Genomic DNA, 14,558 nt, shown 5'->3' with positions numbered 1-14,558 from the left:
CTAAAACCAGTAGGTGGTGAATAGTGACTGTCTTTAGTCATTCACTTATCTGATTTATTCAAAACCAGTTTCGTTCAGTCACTTATGAGTCATTGATTCATTCAGTCAACTGATTTGTTCAAAAACACTGATTCATTCAGGAATGAAACAAGTTTCTGCATTTATGAGTGAGTCACTGAATCATAAAGTCAACTTATTCGTTCAATAATACAATGATTCATTCAGGACCTAAATAAAAAACTGGTTTTATGAGTGTGTGAGTTACACCACCTACGGTGTTGCTCAGAGATGCTCAACACTGTAAAGAGATTGCTGTAAATTTTACAGTAACTTACTGAAAGCCTTCTGCGCATGCACTCAAAAAATGTTTTATGTTTTTGCCTCTTGTTCAATTTAATTAAAATTAGCTAAAGTAACATGATTTTTTTTAACATTTTGTCGCAACTTTATTTAATTGTGTTCAATCAACTTAATATATTTAAAACTGAAGTTACTTAATTAATTTGTGGTAAAACTACATGCATTATTTTTGTTTACAGAAATAACTGTGCAGTGGATCTGTAGTTCCAAGCAGGCTTTGCAAGGGGACTGGATTAGGAAAGTCAATTTAGGGATTAAAGTGTTATGTTATATGTTTTTCAGTAAAGGGAAAGATAGTTGGTTAATGTTAGAGTTTAATGTTCAGTTATGTTGGACATTTAGAGGAGTTTCTGTAATGTTTTTGAATTTTGGCCTGGTTCCAGAATCAAATCACTGAGGGTGTTTCAATTGAGTTGGCCCAACTCAGTTTAATTGAGTTTTGGGCCAATTAAATTGAGTTGGGCCAACACAGTTAAATTGTCATAAATTGAGTTGGTCCAACTCAGTTTGGGCCATTTAAATTGAGTTAGTCCAATTCAATTTATTTGGCCCAACTCAATTGAAACACCAATTGACCGCTTACTCACCTGTAGATTTTATCACTGTTATGAAGGCAATCACAAGAAAAGACTCTCAAATACACCTCCGACATTGCAGATGACATGATCCAGACCACAAACCTGAAAATAAATCAAAACATGTACTTGAAAATATTGTTTAAAACCCCCACTTAAACAATGGTGTTGTCTATCTCATTTTTCTTAGTATTGCACGTTAGTTCGCTGCTGTTAAATTACAGACGACTCTGCCTGATGATTACTAAATTACGTTAAAGTTGCAGTGGAAAACACAAGAACTTAACTTACTTACTTACCAGTTAATGTTATCACCATTATGACAGCAATCCGCCCGAAAAAAGGCACTAAAACCCTTATGATGTGAAAACCACCACAATGAATCATGTTAACATTGCTGTTAACATTATAAGTGAAAATATTTGGAAATGTTTGTTTTACATAAAATAGATATAATATACTAACCTTTTGTCCATTTAACTGCCACTTCCAAAAAAAAATTTAAAAGAAATCTCTCTTGCCATTGGTCAGTTTTTCACGGGCAACTTCACTACTGTAAATGGATTTATAGTAGAGAATAATTAAAGTAGTGATCATATATTTTCCCATAATCCTTTGCTGTTTACAGTAACATACTGTATACACATTTTACAGTATCTTACTGTACATATTAAAAATACTAAAAAGCAAAATACTGTTCAAATTACAGAAATCGGTTACACTGAATAATTTATTCGATTGTGGATTTGTTTGGAGATATTTTAAAGCAAAATTAGACTGTCAATATTGTGTCTAAACATAAGTTACTGTATATTACTGTTTATAGGACTGTTAAAAGCAACATCACAATTGCAATCGTATTTTGAACAACAGAGATCTTGCGATATTGGTGCCTCAATATATAATATAAAAACCCAAGATCCTTTGGCTGTTTGGAGTACCTTTTATTAATAATTGAATAAAAATCATAGCTCATGCCAGTCTTTTGGGAACTGTATATTTCCCAGAGCTTCTTTCGACTGTTGTTTACACAACTGTCTCAGTGAGCCAGAGGTGAAAATGAATTAGTTTTTCTTTAGTCTGGGACCTGCGCCACCTTGTTCATGACTTTGTCATTTTTTCAAAATAACATTTTGATTTCTCCAAAGATTTTTGTAATCTCAGCTCTTACACAGAAATAAGAATAAACAAACGATGCATGTTTTTTTTTTTAATCAACTGTTTATTCATCTAGCCTTGCGTTAAGATCAACAATTCCAATATGACGCTTAATTACACATCACCTAATGTCTTATTTGCTTTAATTTGTTAAGTAAATTTGTTGCTTTTGTCTTCACATAATGTGAAAAAGGCCACTGTGAGGAATGTAATTTTAGGTATAATCTTGCCTTGTTGAAGAGGCTGATGCCTTCTTTATTTACCTGTCAGAAAGATGTGGAATTTATTTATCCACTCTCAGATGTTTTTGAACAAACTTGTTCCCCTACACTCTAAAAAAAAATGGTTCTTCAGCGGTTCTTCAGCGGTTCTTTGGGGTGGTTAAGGTGCTATATAGCACCGCTACCTTATAAAGAACCAGTAAAGCACCTGTATGGTTCTTCAGCGGTTCTTCAGTGGTTCTTCAGCGGTTCCTTGCTGTGGTTAAGGTGCTATATAGCACCACTGCCATACAAAGAACCTGTTAAGCCTCTGTATAGTTCTTTAAAGGTTCTCTAACTCTCTTATTCTCTTAGTTTAGTTGGGGAAAGGATTAAAAACAACATTAAATTACAGTGTATTTTCTAAACATAACCTGGTTCTCAACCTTTTTGTCCCCAAGCCCCTCTACACTGTTAGTGAATATGGGTGTAAGTTGGATTGCTATAACTATTTGAGTCTGATTACTTCGTCTTTCTGCGAATTGCTCTCAATATTATAGTAGGCTACACTCAACTGCTCAAATATCTCACTTTCAGCCAAAGGATAATTTCTCTTTAAGGACCCCGTGACAGACGGTTTTTTTTTCTGACGTCATGACTCACGAGACTTTCTGGAGTTTTCTGCTCGGCCGCCATTTTCTTTCCCCTGGACTCGGATGAAATAAGGTAGGTTGGAAATGTTTTAATTAATATACTCGAAAATGCAAAGGTTGAACATGTGTTTTAGAGGTTTAGAGTTAATTAGCGTTGTTTGTGAACATGAATACTAACGAAATCGTAACTAACCGAATTTTTGAATTTTCGCGGCCTGCAGTAACGTTATAAAGGTTAGCGCTAATTGAATATTTCTATTCTATACAAGATGTTGCATTACTTGTTTTATTCTATAGAAATGTATTGTTGTAGTGTTTGGACCATGTAAATATGTCTCTAAATAATTTTTAAAAGAAACGTCTCCTTTACCGTGTAAGCAGCGCGTGCTATTTGAAATGATGCGGGCAGGAAGTGCGTGGGGAGCGGGAGAGACGCTCGAGTCGAGGCTGAGGGGATCCTCGCATTACAATTATTGAGTTTAGGTTTTTAAAGTAATGTTTGTCAGTTCTTTTAGTTGTCTTTTTTTCACGTTAGCTCTGATTTGTTCGACCAAAATGACGAATAAAGTGTGTGAGTAAAGACATATTTAAGGCTTAACGTTACTTCATTTGACTAGCGCGAGGTGTTTTTTTTTTTATGTAGAATGAAATGGCTGAGTATTTACACTACTAATTAATTACTTGTACTGCAGCAAACAAGTTTTTTTTTTCCATTTATAAACACTGATTCCCCTCTCCCTTTTAGGATCTAAAGCTCCTCAATGTTTGACGACTAAGGACACTTTGCAATAACTTTACATGGTAAGTAATTTCTATAAAAACGGCTATAATTGTTAATAGATAATATGAATTACCAATGTTTGACATGTTTGAATAAAATCCATCTAATGTGGTCTATTGACTTGAATGTCATCCTCATTAACAAACTTTAGACTAAGAATTATCCATTCCAAAACATTCATCAACTCCCTCTTATGCCATCTCAAATGCATGCGACTTTTTTTCTTGTTGTTTTGTATTAATTTATTTTTTATTTTTTTGACAGTAGCCATTGACATTAAATTAATCACAGTTCCAGCTAAAAATCTTTACTGTTCTACTGAAGAAAAAAAGTCAACTTGGTTGGCCTGATGGTAAGTAAATTAACAGCTAGCTTTCATTTTTCGTGAAATATCCCTTTAATCAAGAATGATTAAATATATTAGGGTGTAAAGCTAATTTATTAATTGATGCATGTCTTATTTTCAGACTTATAATTATATATTATAAATTCATAATTTTAAATGAAACCAATGACTGATTCAGATGCATTTCTTAATTGCAAATCTGTAGTATTTTAGCACTGACGAAGGCCTGTGTGCTGAAACGCATTGGAAAAATAAAGAATTGATTTTTTTTTTTAGCTCCTTTGTATTTATTTATTTATTTTATTTATTTGTTTGTTTGATCCCTCAACGCCACAAGTGTTGCTGGTATTGTCCATAAATATATTAATTGCAAATTTGGCCAGTCATTAATATGAATTATTTACTTTTTCTTGTCCTTTGCTATTGCATATCTGCAAAAATTTGATTTCCTATTACAGATTATTGTGCTTTTTTTTTTTAATTAAGAAAATTAATCACAATTGCTTTATCACAGGCTGAAAACATTCACCTGAGAGAAAGTCCTGAAGACCTCATCAAGGAGTACTTTCTGAGTTGAACGTAAGAATATTCTATTTTGGTTTATTTTCAGAAAAATAAGTCTAAATTTGTGTATTTTGTAGTTATGCTAGCAAAAGGTGACCGAATCTGTTTTTTTTTTTTATGTTTACTATTTAGGATAACCAGACAGATGATTGAGGAGCAGCTCACCATGGCGATGTTCATTATTTGGAAGGAGGGGGAGAACTTCATGAACCATCTGCTGACATTGGGGGAGTTAAAGTTTTGAATCAACTTACTTCAGTTACATCAGCTTGTGCCCTGCTTCTAGGTATGACATACATCATCAACCTGGCTTGTCCGAAACCCCTTTGATTTACTTTGTATGTATATGTTAGAGCTGCACAATTTATCGTAGAAAGGTCGCAATCTCGATTCAAACACCCACGCGATCCTACTTTATTAATGACAATGATTCGCCTGCGTCTGTTAAACCTTTGACAAAAATCCTACCGGAACATTCGGTGTTCATGCTGCCACTGATCCAGAAACAGCAGTTTTGAACCACACTGTAGTTATTCAAGGATTTGGTTATTTGATTTCTTTCACAAATATTAAAATTATCACATAAGTAATAAGACAAAAGTTTACAGTTAGGATATAAACACTGGACATCAGATAGTGATCAAAATAGAGAAAATCGAAACTAACATGGTGCTTCAAATAACTGTTGTATATAAATTACCTTGTTAAGCCACTAGGTGGCAACCAGTGACATTGTCATTGAATCATTCATTCAATAGATTGGATAAGGTTAAACCCTGATTCATCCAGTAGTGAAACAAGTATTTATTAATGAGCCATTAATATATTCAAAACCATTTTTTAAAAATAATTCATTCAAATTAAACATTTTCCGGCAATTAGAGTCCAGCTATTAATATTTTGCTAGAACTAGTAAAATAAATGTTATTTTTAGTTGTCTATTTAGAATCGTGGGAGAATTGCGATCTCTATTTGAAACCAAAATATCATGATTCTCATTTCATCCAGAATCCTGCAGCTCTAGTGTGTGTCTCGTACAAATGTGAAGTTGTATGAATATCCAGTTGTGTTGTTTGAGAATTGCTTTGATTTGTGCAAGGGTAATCACCTTTAAAGGATTAGTTTACCCAAAAATGAAAATTCTGTCATTAATTACTCACCCTCATCATTGGAGGAACAGAAACCTCTCAGACTTCATCAAAAAGATCTTAATTTGTTTTGAGTTCAGAAAAAGCATACGCATAAAATAATTGAAGTATACTTTGGGCTTTACACACAGTAATGAATGTTTAAAAAGCAAAACAAAAAAGTATTGGGTAAAAGTATCCCCCGTGTTATGTTAACCTAATGATGTTATTTTGTTGAAAGGCCTACAGTTGGAAGCAGCTGTTCTCCTCTTGCCTGCACTGTTCAAGGTGGACCTGGGGTTGCTGTTTGACATTGAGGTGAGCCATGAACAGGTGACTACAGTGTGTGAAGCACAATCTAATCAAAGCACGAAGTACTTATTGCACATTTTGTTATAATTTAGCTTATAAGGTTTGCCTTTCAAATAAATATGTGAAGATGGTTAATGCTATTATCCCCTCTTCTCCAGGGCCATGCTCAGACCAGCCCTCCTGTCGTCCCAACACCTAAGATAGTGCCTAAAGCCTGCAGGAGGATCATCTCATGCAGTATGACCACATTTTGTTCACGTTGGATGGCCAGTTAATCACAGAGTAGAGTGAGGACATCTTGATGGCACTGGGCCTCATCCTGTGTGTATATTTTGCGTTTGGAATCGAATCCAATCCAGTGCCCTAAAGGACTGAAAAAGACACTGACCTTTTTGAAGTATGTTGTTTTGAAATTGAAGGATGCAGTCGGACTTCCTGTCACTGTAAAATGAGTGTACAACTCAATCTGTGAGTAGACTTTTGGAGTCAATACTCTCTCTTGCTCCCTTTCTTATGGTTTAAGTTCCAGTTTCTATATTTTTTTTGAAATCCCGAAGGACAAAAAAGAAACTGCAGGACTTCAGAGCATACAACTCAGTATGTAAAAACAGGACTATTGTCTTCAAAAATGTACATATTTCAAGCTTGTTGCATTATTTTGTATAAAAGGGGAGTATAATGTGAGTTTATTTGCTGCTGAAAGAAATAAATTAAAAGGTTTTGAAAGTGTAATGTATTTTGTTTTTCAGTAAGCATTTAGTACATGATTTTGAATCTTTGAAGTCATGATTTGGTAAGAAATTATTAATTATCGTTCATAAAAGTGTAATTTAGAAGCATATTGACTCATCTACAGTAGTACCTGGCATGATAACGGGCCCTGCTAGCTCAAAAAACAATATATGGCACCTCTAATTTGACAAATGTGCTAGAAAACTATAAGAATAGGTGCTATATAGCACCAGAAAAGGTTCCCCTATCATAACGAGCCAAAGAACCACTGCTGGTGCTATATGGCACCTCTTATGGTTCTATATAGCACCATACGACAAGGTGCCATATAGCACCTTTAAAGATAGGTGCTATATAGCACCAAAAAAGGTTCCGCTATGATTACGAGCCAAAGAACCATTTTTGGTGCTATATAGCACCATTTTTCTTTAGAGTGTATCAGATATAAAGAGTAAAACAGTGTGTAAATGTCATCAAAGAAAGCCTATTAATGCTAGCAGATTACAAGCATGTATTTAGTTAAGACATGGTATTTAGTGCTCGAGGGAAGGAGATTAAATGAAATCCAGCCTGTTTCCTTGCCGAATGACAAATGAATCAAATTAAGAAATAATATTTTAATTCCCCTGATGCATCTGCGCAGTGAATTGTTTGTAAAGATATTTATCATCCTAAAACAACTGTTTAGTTTTTCCCTTTTCATGTCAGACCAGGGGGTTTATCTCCAGGAGTTGTTTATGTTCAGCTGTTATCTACGCTGTAGTGTTGCTGTTGGCCAATATTGTCTGGTTTACTTGTCAGATCTCTGGATCTCAGCTTTGCTGTTGTCAGTTACTATAAGTGTTTAAATGCCCAGGGAGGATATCTGCTGAATAAGATTCTACATAATTTCCATCATATCTCCAGGCAAATCACCAGTGAATTTTTGCTAACCTGTCACTCATTCCACCTTGTAAATTTGATGCAAATAGCCAGCTCAATCTCATTGAGATATTTTCTACTGCCAAGGGCATATGTGAATATCATTATTCAGCCTCCAGTTCCAGGATGCAGCATTACAGCAATCTTTTCCTTTTTTTTTTCTTTCTTTCCTTTTTTCATTTACAGCATCTTAGCAACCACATAGCAGTGCCCTGGCAGCCACCCAGAGCGCCCTATAAACCACGTAGCAACGCCTTACCAACCACCCACACCTTGTCAGCCAGTCAGAACACTTAGGCAACAGCATAGCAATTCCCTGGCTGCCACCCACCCTAGTAACCCCCTAGAGCAGTGTTGCAACCATCCGGAACACCTTAGCAACCACATAGCGATGCCTTAGCAGCCTCTCAGAGCACCGTTTAAAACACATAGCAACGTCTTTGCAACCACCCATGCTATGTCAACCAGTCAGAACAATTAGCAACAGCATAGTGATTCCTTGGCAGCCACCCCGAGCACCCTAGCAACCACCCAAAACAGCGCTGCAACCATTCGGACCACCTTAGCAACCACATTGTGATACCCTATCAGCCACTCAGAACACCCTATAAACCACGTAGGAACATCTTAGCAAACACCTACACCCGTCACCCTGTCAACCAGTCAACCAGAACACAACATCATAGAGATGCCCTAGCAGCCAGCTGGAACACCCTAGCAATGGCCTAACCAGTGAAGTTATTAACTAAAAAACTACAACTATTAAAAAATAATTTTCATTAATTTAAGTAAATCTAAAATAAAATAAAAAATGTAGACTTAAAAAAAAATTAGGGAAATTAGAAATGTTGCCTTTGGCTACTAACTGAAAAACAAGTACAAATACTAAAGCTGAAAAAACATTAAAAAAAATAAAATAAATAAAAATAAAACAGTGGAGAGAAATGGAAAATTAGTATGGAGTGACGAGTGCGACAGGAAACTTGATCATGTCATGTTGAAGCTGCATAGCATGTTGTTAACCAGTGCTCCACACATCAATATTTGCACCTTTTCAATAGCAGCCTGTTCGAACACAAATGAATTAGCTTTTGCTCGTAGTAGGATGTATTATCTGTTGAAATTTTACCTCTGTGTGTACAGATTGCCAAGAAAGCTTAAGGCTTGAAATGTGAAACGAAATGCCCTGTTGCAGTCTGTCATGTGGGTTATATGAAAACTAGTTGTTCTATTTCTCAGAATCTGCACTGTAAATGAGGTGTTTACCTCAGCTGCTTTGATGTTAAATTGTTATTTAGTTTTTTTTAATGGCAGTAGCCATGTATACACATATATGTATGTGAGAAATAAGGAGACAGGTCAGTCAGGGAAAGTAGTTATCTGAAAGTGTATGTGTGTGTGTGTGTGTGTGTGTGTGTGTGTGTGTGTGTGTGTGTGTGTGTGTGTGTGTGTGTGTGTGTGTGTGTGTGTGTGTGTGTGTGTGTGTGTGTGTGTGTGTGTGTGTGTGTGTGTGTGTGTGAGTGTGTGTGTGTATTGGCAGGGGAAAATGTGGGCTGGTTTTTTCCTGCCTTGTTGCTTTGGAGTGGAAAGTTGATGGAAATATCCAGAGTGTGTCCCGGTTGCCCAGGGCTGCTGTGTGTGCCATAATCACCTCTACTCAGGAGCTCTCTCTCTCCCTCTGTGTGTGTGTGTGTGTGTGTGTGTGTGTGTGTGTGTGTGTGTGTGTCTGCCAGCCAGGGGGAGTCAGTGGTCACACCTGCCTCGGGGAGCTCTCCGAGGTCCTGAACGCTTGCTTGTTTGACACGCACACACACACACACACACAAACAGAGATATTACTGAGATATTTAAATGAGGACATACCATACACTTGTCTATATATAAAGATAACTAACATAATCAGTTCCTAAACATACCTTACATGAAGTATATTACGTCACACAATATACACCGTTCAAAAGATTTAGATTGGTAAGATTTTTTAATGTTTTTAAAACAAGTCTCTTCTGCTCATCAAGGCTGCATTTATTTGAACCAAAATACAGTAATATAGTGAAATATTTTTACAGTTTAAAATAACTGATTTCTCTTTTAATATTTTTTAAAATGTAATTTATTCCTGATGTCAAAGTTTAATTTTCAGCATTATTACACCAGTCTTCAGTGTCACATGATCATTCATAAATCATTCTAATATGCTGATTTGCTGCACAAGAAACATTTATTATTATTATCAATGTTGAAAACAATTGTGTAAAAAACTTTTTTTCCCCTCAGGATTCTTTGAAAGTTCAAAAGAACATCATTTATCTGAAATAGAAAGCTTTTGTAACATTATACACTACCGTTCAAAAGTTTGTGGTCAGCAAGAATATATATATATATATATATATATATATATATATATATATATATATATATATATATATATATATATCAGACGAGCTACTGTGGCTCAGATTGCTCAAGAAGTTAATGCTGGTTCTGATAGAAAGTATGTGACAGAATACACAGTGCATCACAGTTTGAGGTGTATAGGGCTTCATAGCTGCAGACCAGTCAGGGTGCCCATGCTGACCCCTGTCCACCGCCAATACACTGCAAAATATTTTACAGTAAAAATATTCTTAAAACAAGATGTATTTGAGAAGCAACACTGCATAAGATATTAAGATTTGTAGATTCATAGACTGTATATTGATATTGAATTAAAATGTATTTTGTCAAGTGCAGTTTTTTTAAATCAAGTCTCAGTATCTTGTGTATTATATGTATCTTATTTCAAGTTCAATGTTTTTTTAGATACTGTACTTTGAAAATAAGACAAAAAGAATTTACACGTGCTTAAACAATTGCTTAAACTCTGATCTGACAGTGTTTTGACCGGTCTCTGTACTTATTGTATAAGCAATATGTAATGTAATGTATAGTAGTAACAATCGGAAATGCAGCATTTTAACCCACGTGTGCACAGTATTGTAATCTTCGCTATAAATTCAGAATTAAAGGTCATTACATTTCTACTTTGACTCTTTCTGTCAGTTGCTTCAGTATCCTGGTTTGTGTTTTCTTTATAAATGAAAAGCAATTTTGAGGTTTGAATAGGGCACTATTCAAGATGTGACAGCTCTTTTTAAAACTCATGGATATTCATTGAAAAAAATGCTTAACAATTTTATTCTTCTGTTGTCATCTCTCGTGTATATAATTACTAGTCTTTTGTGTTTTAGATAAAAGCTATTTCTCTGTGGCTGTATTGCTTTTAAAGGTTCACAATATATTCTTTAAAAGTTAATATTGTGAAGCTTTTAGAGCTGCATGATGAATTATCAGTTTAGTTGTCTGTATATAAGCCTGTATATATAATGTAGTATATAATATTATAATACACAAACTCGGGTCACTCATTTTACCTCAGGAATATTTCTCATGGTAATAAGGAAAACTGTTACCATAACTCTTAACTACACTGCACTTTGTACAGTTATGGACAGAAGCCCTATCACCTCATATGGAGCTCAGCTGAGTGCTATATCAGCCAGCTTCAAAACTGTTTCCTTTCAAACTGCACTTCCTGTGACCTACACCCTGCCGCTTTCTTAGAAGCACAGCTGCTTCTTGGGTTGCCTAAAGTGTGCTGATCCCTGACATTCACACACATATTCAGAAGCCATGCAGAGAAAGAGATGGGCTCGGGGACCAGGAGAGCCTCAGGGGGCCTTCAGACACTGTGCCATATGCTGGCAGTGACGAGAGCTGTGCAGGCGGCCAGCGGGTGAGCAGAGCACAGGGTTGCCAGACAGCGGGGATCAGGCACAGGGGTTTCTGAGGCAAGATGATATTTTTGCACGTGAGGTTGTGTGTGTGCAGAAAATAGTATTCACAATTTCGGTCTTGTTCACTTTTTGTCCAAAAATAATCGCGATGTGTATTTTTTTCCCTGCTAAAATAGCTTACAAATAGACAACTTGTAGTATAATTAATTACCCTAACAAATAGCAACATTGCTATGCCAGTTTATTTTTAGTTTATTTTATTCAGCAAGGATGGATTATAATGATCAAAAGTGACTATAAAGGCATTTATAATGTTACATTTTTTTTTAAAACTTTCTTTTAATCAAAGAATCCTAAAAAAAATAATGGTTTCCACAAAAAAACTGTTTTCAACATTGATAATAATAAATGTTTCTTGAGCAATACATCAGCCTTGTCATCACAGTAATACATAACTGTTTTCTATTTGAATACATTGTAAACTGTAATTTAAATAGTAATCAAATTTCATGGTATTGTGTTTTTTATGGTATTAACAAATAAATGCTGCTTTGGTGAGCATAAGAGACTTCTTCAAAAAACAAAAAAAAAATCCCCAACCCCAAAATTTTGAACTGTAGTAGTGTATCTTTTTTTGAGCATTTCAACCAGCCTGATAAAGTGGCATTAAAACAACCAATGGTGTGAGTTTGGGGCGGAGCTATCTGTTCAGCCGACCAATAGCAGATAGAGGGAGTCCTTGTAAAGTCTTTTTTTTTGCAGTTTTGTTTTATGTTGCTCAGAAATGACACACTTCACATTTACTTTATTTGACATATTGTCCAATAATGTCATATTGCAAACTATATTATACTTTATTAGTTTCTGCTAAAAAAAGTCTTGTCTTTCTTAGAAGCAGCACTAGATGGCAGACTTGTTTGAAATGAGATTAGCTCTTTTCCCCCAGATAACTTTCTTTATGGAGGGACTTTTTCCTCAATATTGTTATACATTTTTTACTTGAATAGATGTCTAAACAATAATGCATATGAAAGATATGAAGCTATGTCCCTCAGGTAGCATGACTTATTAAAAAGATTACAGGATGAAATGTAATATTTGGTGGATAAATAAAAGCCTGCCCTTCTAAACTTTACATAATATGCGGTAAAGCCTCAGATGAGAAGAAATGCACACTCCTGTGAGGTGAACGTGGACCTTTTTTTTTTTTTTTTTTTTTTTTTTTTACAGCACTAGTAAAAATTAGTCTCTTACTCCCTTGGGAAAGTATGCTTGCAATGTTCTGTATTGTTGAACATTTAGACATGCGTGTAATGTTTCACTGAACTACACTGGCAAAGCCTTCCCCCTGTTAAACAAAAATTCTGTCTTGATTAAATTCTTAAAGGGGTAGTTCACCCACAAATAGGGTTTGAATTGAAAAGCTTAACAAGATACTTTGACAGCAAAAGAAATGGAGTCTGAATAAAAATAAGAAGAGAAAGAAAGACTGGATGTTAAAATAGATAGATAAATACAATAGATAGGCAACATTATTGCGATGAACTGGTTGGTGTTTGTCCAACTTGTAGTGAATTATTGACTCTTTTGTGCCAGATCTTTTTAATGAATTATTTAGAAAAGACTAAAAAAAAAAAAAAACATTTATTGGTCTGAATTTGCCTAATGACTCTCACTAGTATCATCCCAGCTAACAGGAAATGTTCTCAGAACTTTAGCTATGAACAGACGTTCTTCCAGTAATGTTAATAGAATGTTCATTCAAAGTTATCTGGTCTTTAATAATGTTGTCAAAACATTGTTCATGGAATGTTTTAGTTGGACGTTCATTTAACATTTTTAAAATGTTACTGCTTGTTTCAGAATGTTCAGAGAACATTCAAAATTAACGCTTCCATAATGTTTGCAGAATGAATGATAGAATGGGATGTTCCCTTAATGTTCATATAACCAAGAAATTTTTTTAACATGTAAAAACTTGATGTTTTGAACATCCAGAGAACATTCAGAAATAACTTAGAAGTGCAATTTCTCTACAGAAATATTTTTTTTGTTGTACTGGCTGAAAGTCTTCTGATATCCTGATAGCAATAAAACGGTCCAAATGTATTTTTTATAAATATATATAATCTGTGGAAGATGTAGGACCATAAAATGTAAATCCAATCATTATATTCCGTCCTAATTAAAAAAATATGTCTTACTTGCCTGTCAACGTATGTTTTTACATACCCTCACACACCCTGTTCACGCAGACATCATACGTCATCAGTGCGTTTTATGATATGCAGAGTTATACAGACAGACTTCAGTCACGGAGCACCACAAACAAACAGCAGCCACCTTTTACAGTTCCTACCGAATCAAAACAACAAGCTTACGCTGCGTTCGTGCCATAACTACCGTAATTAAGAGATGGCAAACCGTGACGTTCTAGCCAGACGTTCTAACCAGAGCTGGAATTGTACCCATGTCAACAGTATCATCACTGAAATTAATCTGCAGCAGTCAGGTACAAGCTCTCTAAAGCCAGGTGCACACTGTGCGATTTTGGCCGCGATTTGGTTGTCTGAGACAAATTTTGAGAATCCTAAAAGATTCCTGTAATCCTAGGCTAAAATCTGTAGTCTTTGTTCGCTAGCTTGACATGTTCACAGACAGCCGATTAATTTTTCCTCAGACAAAATTCTGGCAGTGTCAGAAGATTTGGCGCACAGTCCTGCAGTGTGACTTCTCCTACGACAAACATCAAATTGTCTTCGTTTTTCAAGACAAGCCGTGATCAAAATGAACAATAGAGATGTCTTTGTTAGCCACCATTTCAGTCCCGTGTGTAATACAGCTCACAGTCAACGAACGTGTGTAAAACTCCGGACGAGTGTTCATGTGCGCGTCCGTTTTTAACGCGTCTTGACCGATGTACAGTCTGACATAAATGACGGCTGAGATCCCACAGTGTGACATGAGGATCATGTTCATACAGTCTGACAAGCAACAATCGTAAAGGACTGTTATAAATCGCACAGTGTGCACTCGGCTTTAGTTGTTTATGT

The 14,558-nt window shown here is 35.4% G+C and overlaps 1 protein-coding gene across 6 annotated transcripts in view; it reads left to right on the top strand.

The window, feature by feature from the left end:
- rcan2 (regulator of calcineurin 2) overlaps positions 1 to 14,558 on the top strand; it is a 95,688-nt gene that overhangs the window by 22,121 nt on the left and 59,009 nt on the right. Inside the window, exons 2-8 of one of the 6 annotated variants that reach the window (XR_010894970.1) lie at positions 540 to 3,019; positions 3,692 to 3,747; positions 3,995 to 4,079; positions 4,588 to 4,652; positions 4,770 to 4,923; positions 6,006 to 6,082; positions 6,235 to 6,654. The exons of 3 other annotated variants lie outside the window; for them this stretch is intronic. The gene's annotated coding sequence lies outside the window, so the exon portion shown is untranslated. Of the gene's footprint in view, positions 1 to 539; positions 3,020 to 3,691; positions 3,748 to 3,991; positions 4,080 to 4,587; positions 4,653 to 4,769; positions 4,924 to 6,005; positions 6,098 to 6,234; positions 6,655 to 14,558 lie in introns of those variants that run through there. 2 more of the 6 variants (XR_010894968.1, XR_010894969.1) reach the window with 2 other exon arrangements.

This window comes from Chanodichthys erythropterus, chromosome 4 (assembly GCF_024489055.1).
Source record: "Chanodichthys erythropterus isolate Z2021 chromosome 4, ASM2448905v1, whole genome shotgun sequence".
NCBI lineage: Eukaryota > Metazoa > Chordata > Actinopteri > Cypriniformes > Xenocyprididae > Chanodichthys > Chanodichthys erythropterus.
Note: the sequence above shows the minus strand (reverse complement) of the source record. Positions and strands in the feature narration are given on the sequence as shown.